Source organism: Camelus ferus, chromosome 20 (assembly GCF_009834535.1).
Source record: "Camelus ferus isolate YT-003-E chromosome 20, BCGSAC_Cfer_1.0, whole genome shotgun sequence".
Classification (NCBI taxonomy): domain Eukaryota; kingdom Metazoa; phylum Chordata; class Mammalia; order Artiodactyla; family Camelidae; genus Camelus; species Camelus ferus.
The window spans coordinates 40,432,030-40,440,583 of record NC_045715.1 but is presented as its reverse complement, the minus strand read 5'-3'; positions in this window follow the sequence as shown (position 1 = coordinate 40,440,583).

The following is an 8,554-nucleotide window of genomic DNA, read 5'->3' as shown; positions in this document are numbered from 1 at the left end:
AAACACTATTCAAGTCACACTTCATAGTAATAAAATGTCTTGTGATTAAATAAAATATAATTAAAACATGAAAACAGCAGAAAGGTTGGAGTGGTAAATGCATTGACATTGATCTAAGGTCTTTGTTAGCTAAAAGGAAAGCAAAAGATTGAATTAAATTTATATGTTGAAATGTTAACAATGCTTAATATAAATTATAGGTTAACCATTAAACAAACAGAGTGTATAATTTTGAATTTAGTGGAAGGGAATATAAAACTGGGTTCAATCCCCAGTACCTCCATTAACAAAACAAACAAAAATCTTTTTTAAAAGTCCATAAAAAATAGATATATTTGAACAAGTAAAACTTGATAATATTTACTGCCCAAATGCCCTCACTGATGGAATTCTAAAGGTTATACTTCACAAAAATAAACTGATCTCAGCTGAAGATTTGAGGGAAGCAAGGGATCGAGAATAAAAACAAACATCTGTTTATAAAACAGGAATGACAGTGTCAACTTTCTTGACATTAAAAATTCAAGATAAAACTAAAATATGCAATCGGTTGTGAAGTAACAAAATGACCATTAAAACTATATTGAGATACATTCATATCAATGAATTTTATATTTAAATTAAAATATAAATTAAATCTTAAGATAGAAAATATAATAAAGTACTAATAAGTGGTTGGCAAAATTATATCTGTCAAATATAAAGAAAAATAATATTGAAAATGCAAAAGTAATATCAAGACAAAGGAGATATTTAACAAAATAAAGGGAAACGTGCATGACGATGAAAGGCACACTTCTATAAGAAAGAAACTTGTATGAACAAACAATATAGCAGGTAAATAATGCAGAAGCAATGAACATGAAAGAACAGATAAAAAATGAAATTATAAAGAAATATCAATACATAAAATTTGTATCATACATATCCATAACAAAATACAATTATGGATATAGACTAATTGATTAATATAACCAACATATTGAATTATTTATGTGTTTACTCAAAATCTATAGCTGTTTCAAGAAGTATTTTTCCCCAGTTCAATCTTCTGCTTCAAATCTCTACTATACAGCTCAGATATATAAATTAATCACAAAGTTGCAAAAAATGAGTATCTTGGGCAAAGATTTGAATTGTGTTATCAAGATACCATGTTGTCCCTCCAGCAGTTAAAATGTGTATTTGAGTTGTTTTCTTGGCTTTGAATCTTATATTTAAGTACCTATCTCATTCCTTTTTATTTTTTACATTAATTGGATACCTGTCAAATTCTTAACTAGATTTTTAATAAGGTATGTTAAAAATTTGAGCATTTTCAAAGGCAACTTACCTTTTTTAACCTGTTTTATATTATTAATTTAATTCTTCTGTGATTCTCTTCTAAACCCCATCTACATATACCTGTAGCAATATGCTTATTACATGTTTCCTTGTTCACTAATCTTCATGGTATCATGAATCAATGTAAGATACACTCTGATGCTCATAATTAAAAGCATTCACTTTGTATTAAATTGATAATTCCCTGTGCCCCTCAAAAGAACACACTTTTAATAAAATATTTATTATATTTGTTGTTTTGTTAAGAGTAAATATTAAAAGAATATGGTTGGGGTGAAGGGTTAGTGTTTAGGATGTAAGGAGTTTAGTGGTGAAAATACAAGCAAAAGAAGTAAAACTTCATCCGGCTCATTAGATGTATACATAATATTCTTGGCCCATGTATGTATGTTTATGGGCCAGGAGTTTGCAGACTATCATGGTAACTATGAGGAAACTTAGAAAGAAAGGAAGAAAGGAAGAAAGAAAGAGAGAGAAGCATAAAGGTGTACCTAATGATGACTGGGCTTCCTTGGAAAGGGAACAGAGAACTGGAGACAGCGACAGTCTCCAAAACCACATGAGAAAACGTTTACTCTTGTTTTGTACATGTTGTTTCCTTTTGTACCTGTACTGTATGTAAAATTAAGGAAGAAAGGAAGCAGAAATAAAAGACCTCTGTGGTGTCCCTGAGTTGGGGTCTCTCCTTCATTGCCCCCTGCACTCTGTCTGTCCCTGTCCCTCCTGGACCCTCTTTGGTGTCCTTGAGCTGCGTTCTTCCCTTCATTGCACCCCTGCACTCTGTCCCTGTCCTCCTGGACGCTCTGTCGGGCCCCGTTTCTGAGGTGAGATCTCCCCTTCATTGCCCCTCTGCATTCTTTCTGTCACTGTCCCTCCTGGAACTTCTGTGTAGACCCATCCCTGAGGAGGGGTATGCCTTCATTGCCCCCCTTCACTCTGGTTTTCCCTGACCTCCTGTACCCTCTGTGGGGTCCCATTCCTGAGGTGGGAGTCTCCCTTTCACTGCCCCCCTGCACTGCCTTTCCCTGTCCTCCTGGACCCTCTGTTGTGTCCCGTCCCTGATGTGGGGTCTCCCATTAATTGCCCCCCCGCACTCTGTCTATCCCTGTCCCTCCTGGACCCTGTGTGGCATCCCATCCCTGAGAGGGAGTCTCCCTTTCACTGCCCCCCCTGCACTCTGTCTGTCCCTGTCCTCCTGGACCCTCTGTGGGGTCCCATCCCTGAGTTGGGGTCTCTGCTTCATTGCTCCCCTGCACTCTGTCTGTCCCTGTCATTATGGACCTTCTGTGGGATCCTGTCCCTCAGGTGGGGTCTCTCCTTCATTGCCCCCTGCACTCCTTCTGTCCCTGCTTCAAAGGGGTTGTGGCAATCCTTTCTGTAGTTATGGTTTGTCAGTTTGTCAGTAGAGCCTTGAACTTTCCTGCCCCTTAGTTCCCCATTAGATCACTTTAGACTATATTATTACCGAGTGAACTTTATGTTCTTAACTCCTGATTTGTTTTGCTTCACTTGTGTTTAGAAACAAGTTTCTTATATTGTGGAATTTCTCTTCACATGATCCCTTTACATCTTGAGTTACTTTTTTTTTTTAGTTGAGGAATTTTGTATTTATTATTTTCACCTAGAATTCTCTCAATAGGCCAAAAAAAAAAAATCCACTGTGTTTTATATTCAGTAAGACCTTTGAGACATGGCTGTTTGTGTTTAAGTTATTCAGTTGAATCCAGGCTTTTTAATTTTATTTTGTTTAAAGGATAATAACATGTTGAGCTGCTTTTGTATGTAGTGAAGGAATTGGAACATAAGAAAATAGAACAGAGTTGTCCTTTTCCTTTGCATTTTATTTTACAATTTTAGAATATAAATTAGTATCCTTTAATAAATGTGAGATGATGTTATTAACACTAATGACCTGTTATTACTGCCACAAACAGCCATTGTCTGTTTTTCATTCTGGAAGGGCAAGAGCTATATTTGGTGGTGGTAACAGTTGCTTTCCAAGCGATTAGTTCCAAGATCAAGTTCAGATAGTAACTCCCTAGCTGATCATCAAACATCCTTTTTCCCCTTTCTCTTTCTCCACTACTACCCTGCTACTTACAGACTTATTTATTCATACATTCATTCAACAAACAGATATTTATTGAATACTGGCTATATTGCAGGCACTTAGTTTAGGTGCCAGGCATTAAAGGGTGAACAAGACACAGTTGCTCCTCTCAAGAATTTCATGATATAATAGGAGTGCCAAATTTCAAAACATAGATAAAGTAAAATAAGTGCAATAATGAAGATCTGTGTAGGGTATGCCAGAGCAGAGTTACAGGAGGTCCTGCTGAAGAGAGGATTTGAACTGAATCTTAAGGGACCAAGGGGTTGAGCAGGCAAAATAAGAGAGGAAGGATGCTCTGTATTCTCTTCCCAAAGGCAGAATCTGCAGTGGACGTGGCCAAATCTAAACTCTTCACCCAGAGCTCTCCATCACTGGGTCTTCTTCTCTAGCTTCATCTTTTGTTCTTATCAAAAATACTCTGGTCTCACCAGTCAAAATCGTCTACTTACCAACTATCTGCCCATACTTCCTACCTATGTCCCTAAGCTCAGAGACTGTATGTGATTGACAGTTCTCTCTTTGTTTGACCCTGTAAAACTGTTTCAGGTATCTGGAGCTTGGTTTTAGTTAAAGTTACATATTTTCTTAAACTTCTTTCAACAAGACTAGATTCCCTGTGAAGAACCATAAATTAGGTTAATTTTCACAAATAATATTCAGAGAATAGTAAAAGTTCCCAAGAAGTGAAGAAAAAAAAATCCCTCATTTGGGAGCCAGGATTTGAGTCATGTGTCTTTTGCATAGAAAAATAATACATTTTTGTTGGTACTTCATTGTTGGGTACATGCTGCCTGTAAGGAAATTAACATCAGTATATCTGTTTTCCTATTCAAGATCTCCTTTCAGAATCTGTTTTGACTCTGCATCTCTCCCAACAGTTATTTGGGACTTAAGAAATCCTGAACCAGAAAGCCAGGTACTGAACTGTTGGTCATGGGACTGTGGGTCCATCAAGTAGAAAGCAAGGAGTAGAACACGAAGCCATCTGGGGCTCCAGGCTCCTTAATATGAGCCATGGGCCTTCAGCATAGGGAGCAGAGGCAAAGGTGAGCTATGGAACTGGGAGCAGGAACCCAGTAATTAGTGGAAATGGTGCTGGAGCTTCCAGGACCACAGAGATCCCAGCTTCCGGAGTGAATAACAAGATTACATCAGTGGAGTAAAGCTTCACTGACTTTGCTTTTCAGAAGACTGAGAGGAAGGAAGGACTACTAGATCTTGGAGGCATAAAACAAATAAATACAAAACTTGGACACAGATTTATTTGTGAATTACATAGTTATTTTCCAATCCTGTTAATTTTGAAAATGGTTTAATCTAAAAAAGATACTGGCTAAGTAGTTAATAATTCTCTCAGTGGAGAGTTAGGCCTGTGTATATTCAAATTTTACCCCACACTGCCTAGCATTGATTGCTCTGACCGTTCATAACATTTATATCTCGAATCACCCAATTTAGCCATTAGTTACATAATATATCTTGTATAACTCTCTAATTATTTTGTGGTTCCCAGACCTCACTGTATATTTCTTTGATAGTAGGTGCTCATTAGATATCTTGTTGTATCTCTTTAACCCTCCAACATCCCTGAAGGCAGGTGCCTGGATAATAATCACTTTTTCCTGAAAAAATCCTTTTAACACTGCTGTTATTTCCAATGTTAGAAGGAGATACTAGGAAATAGGAATATTTTATTCTCTCCACTGAAAATATGCTTCAAGAGAACTGTATGTACAAGTCCCACGGTTAATAAAAATCATCAGAGCTTTCTCAGCCATCATTATAAATGGTATAAGTTCCCTAGATCAGAGTGCTTTCTGTAGATACAAGGTTAGCTCAGGCGACAGTGGACCAGAAGTAAAACCAGATTGCTTGTCGGCTGCCAGGAATTCTGGGCAGAGTGCCAGACTTGGTTCACCTTTAAAAATTCATCTCCCAGTATGAAAATAGAGGGCTCGATCCCTGCAAGGAATGGTGGTAGCATGAACACTTGGACTTCCTTTGGTCCAAAGTATTTTTATTGATGTGAGGAAAGGTGGGGGAAACCGATCGATGTAGACCAGCAGCTTTGACCTCATTTAAGAGTTGCAATATTTTCTCTAGCATCGTTACTTCATTATGTTTCAAATTACAATTTCATAAGTTAATAATTATTCTTCCATATAATGTGGGTCGTATATACACATGAATATATTCTGCCTGATAGGAAGCTGTAGGTTTAATTTCTAATAGTCATAGAAATTCTATGCACATTACGAAGCTATTAGGATGTAACAGCTGTTTTAGTTCATTTCACCCTGCAAAAGAAATGTGATGCAGGCTAAAATGATCAGTAATTACGTATTTTGAAAGCTAAACCTCCAGTTATAGAAAGAGCTAATTTACACATTAGATACTGATAAAACTACGGTAAGCTGTGAGTTTCAAAGTTAGTGTTATCTCCTGCCTAAGACTATAAAAAAGAATCTGTACTAAAAGACATTTTTTTCTCTTTGAAATCCTCTTTTGCATTGCCTATTGTAATTCTGAAGTTGCAAATCAACAGTAATGAAGAACTGCTTGTTATCTTTCCAAAGAAAAAATTAGAAGGAATGTTAGGGGGAGCAGGATTTAGAAGGATTTCACTTTATTTCTGTTGATCAGTGCCTACCATCTGCCTTCCATTTAATGTTGTAGAAGCATGCATGCGTTTCCCAGTTTTGAACAGATGATGTGCATGGTTTGTTGAAATATATGTGTGTTCTGGATGTGTGTGTGCATATATACCTATGGTGCTTAAAATCGCACTTGAAGTGTAAAACAGATAATGAGTCTCCATTTTGGGCTAATTTGCATAATCAGCTGTTGTACACAAAACGGAAGTCTACAATGACACTGATTTTCTTTTCTACTTTAGAATCAGCACTAACCAGCTGTCAACAAATATTTTGATTAAACACTTTTCTTTATTGGGGAACTTTGGGGAACATTCTTTGTATAAACATTGTGTTCTTGATTTCAAGGGGCATATTTTCAGTATGATTCATGGGTGCATCACACCGGTAAGCTGCAATGCACACAAATATATTTTTCTCTGTAAACTTCCTTTTTACCGTTTGATTTCTCCAGGGTAAAAATGGCTCAGAACAGAATATTCCAACTCAGAATATTTGCCTGAAATAAAGGTAGTAAATAAATATATAAGCCTGCCTTAAGTAAACTGAGAAATTTAATACATTTAAAATATGATTGGGATATAGAAATTGTGTTAATATTTTAACATACATTTGTCTAGTCTTTCCTGTGTGTAAACATACATAAACATGTTATTTATAAAAATGGTTTCATATACTACACATTATTTTGAAACCTTGCACATACGTATATTCATTATGGCTGTTGTTCCATGTCAGTACACAAATATCTGCTTTATCCTTTTTGACAATAGCGCAATATTCTAAATACACTGATGTTTACCTAACTAGTCCCCTATTGGGGGACTTTTAGAATGTTTCCGGTTTTACCATTATAGAACAGTCGTAGAGATATGTCTTTGCACACGTATCTGATTATCTCTTCATATAAGTAGAGTGAAAAGGTAAGATCGTCTTCAAGTGTGAAACAATGGTAAATGCCAAAGAAAGCATGTACTGGTTTATTCCCACCTGCAGATTATGATAGTACTTTTCCCCCACATCCTTGTCAACAGTGGGCGTTATCATTATTTCTTAATCTTTTGTCAAACTGGTAAGTAAACTTAAACCAAACTGGTAAGGTCTCTCATCTGTTTTATTGGCAAATTTTTGATTATTTGTAAAGTAAAACAACTGTGCATCTGTTTGTTGATAAGCATCCATGTTTTCATAGAAAACGAAATTTGAGTTGACCTGAAAGGATGGGTTGAATTTTGATTGGGTAATTTTAGAGAGCTTTTCCTGTGGGGCCATCTGGGAAACTGATTCTCAACCAGGGGTGGTTTTGCTCCCCAGGAAGACATTTGGCAATGTCTGAATACATTTATGGCAGTCACAGTCAAGAGTGCTACTGGTCTTTAGTGGGTAGAAGCCAAGGGTGCTGCTAACCATCCTGCAGTGTACAGGACGGCCCCCTACAACAAAGGACAGCCCCCTACAACAAACAGTGAATCATCCAGCTGAAAATGTCAGTAGTGCCAACGGTGAGAAACCCTGATTTAAGAGAAGGTTGTAGTAACTCCATATGTGAAGGGAGCTTGAATTAGGATATCTGGTTAAAATGGAGAAAAAGGATAGCTGTGAAAGACATTTCAAAGGAAAAACCAGTCAAACTTGGTAAATGATTGAATAAGGGGGGGGAGGTGAAAGAGAGCTTCAAAGTTTAGAACCTAGGAGGCTGGGAAGTGGATGACATTGGTGGAGAGAAGGTGTGAGGGAGCCAGTCTGAGTTAGTTGCAGAATTATTACTTAAGAAATAAATGGTGACATTTTGCTATTTCATCTGCTTCACTTTTCTCTAGTGAGATTTTTATCTTACACTTGGTGCCAGAATTGTTTTGGATTTTGAATTACAACATCTCTAACTAGTACCAAACATTTGGTTGCAAACAATTTCCTCTTTCTGAAATGTTCTTCTTTCATCTCTACTGCTGAAATCTTGTCCCTTCATTTAGTAAGCTAAAATGCCATTTCCTCCAGGAAATCTTCCTTGATCTTCCCAAATGAAATAAAACTATTTTTTTCTTTGTTTATTCAGCAAATACTTATCAGATGCCTGCTACATGACAGGCACCGTGCTGGGTACTGGAGTTGCAGTGGAGAGCTTTAAACATACATCCCCTCCCTTTTTTTTTTTTTTTTTTTTTTTACCATTTTATTTCACTTTATTTTGTTTTGAATTGTAGTTGGTTTACAATGTTATATTAGTTTCAGCTGTACAAAAAATGATAAAATATTTTTACAGATTATGCTCCGTTGAAAGCTACTATAAAATATTGGCTATATTCACTGTAATGTACATAACATTCTTCTTTCTAATTTATTTTATACCTAGTAGATTTTACTTCATTCCATTCCCTAACTTTGCCTTTCTACCCATACTTCTCCCTTCTGGGAACCAATAGTTTATTTCTATACCTAAGAG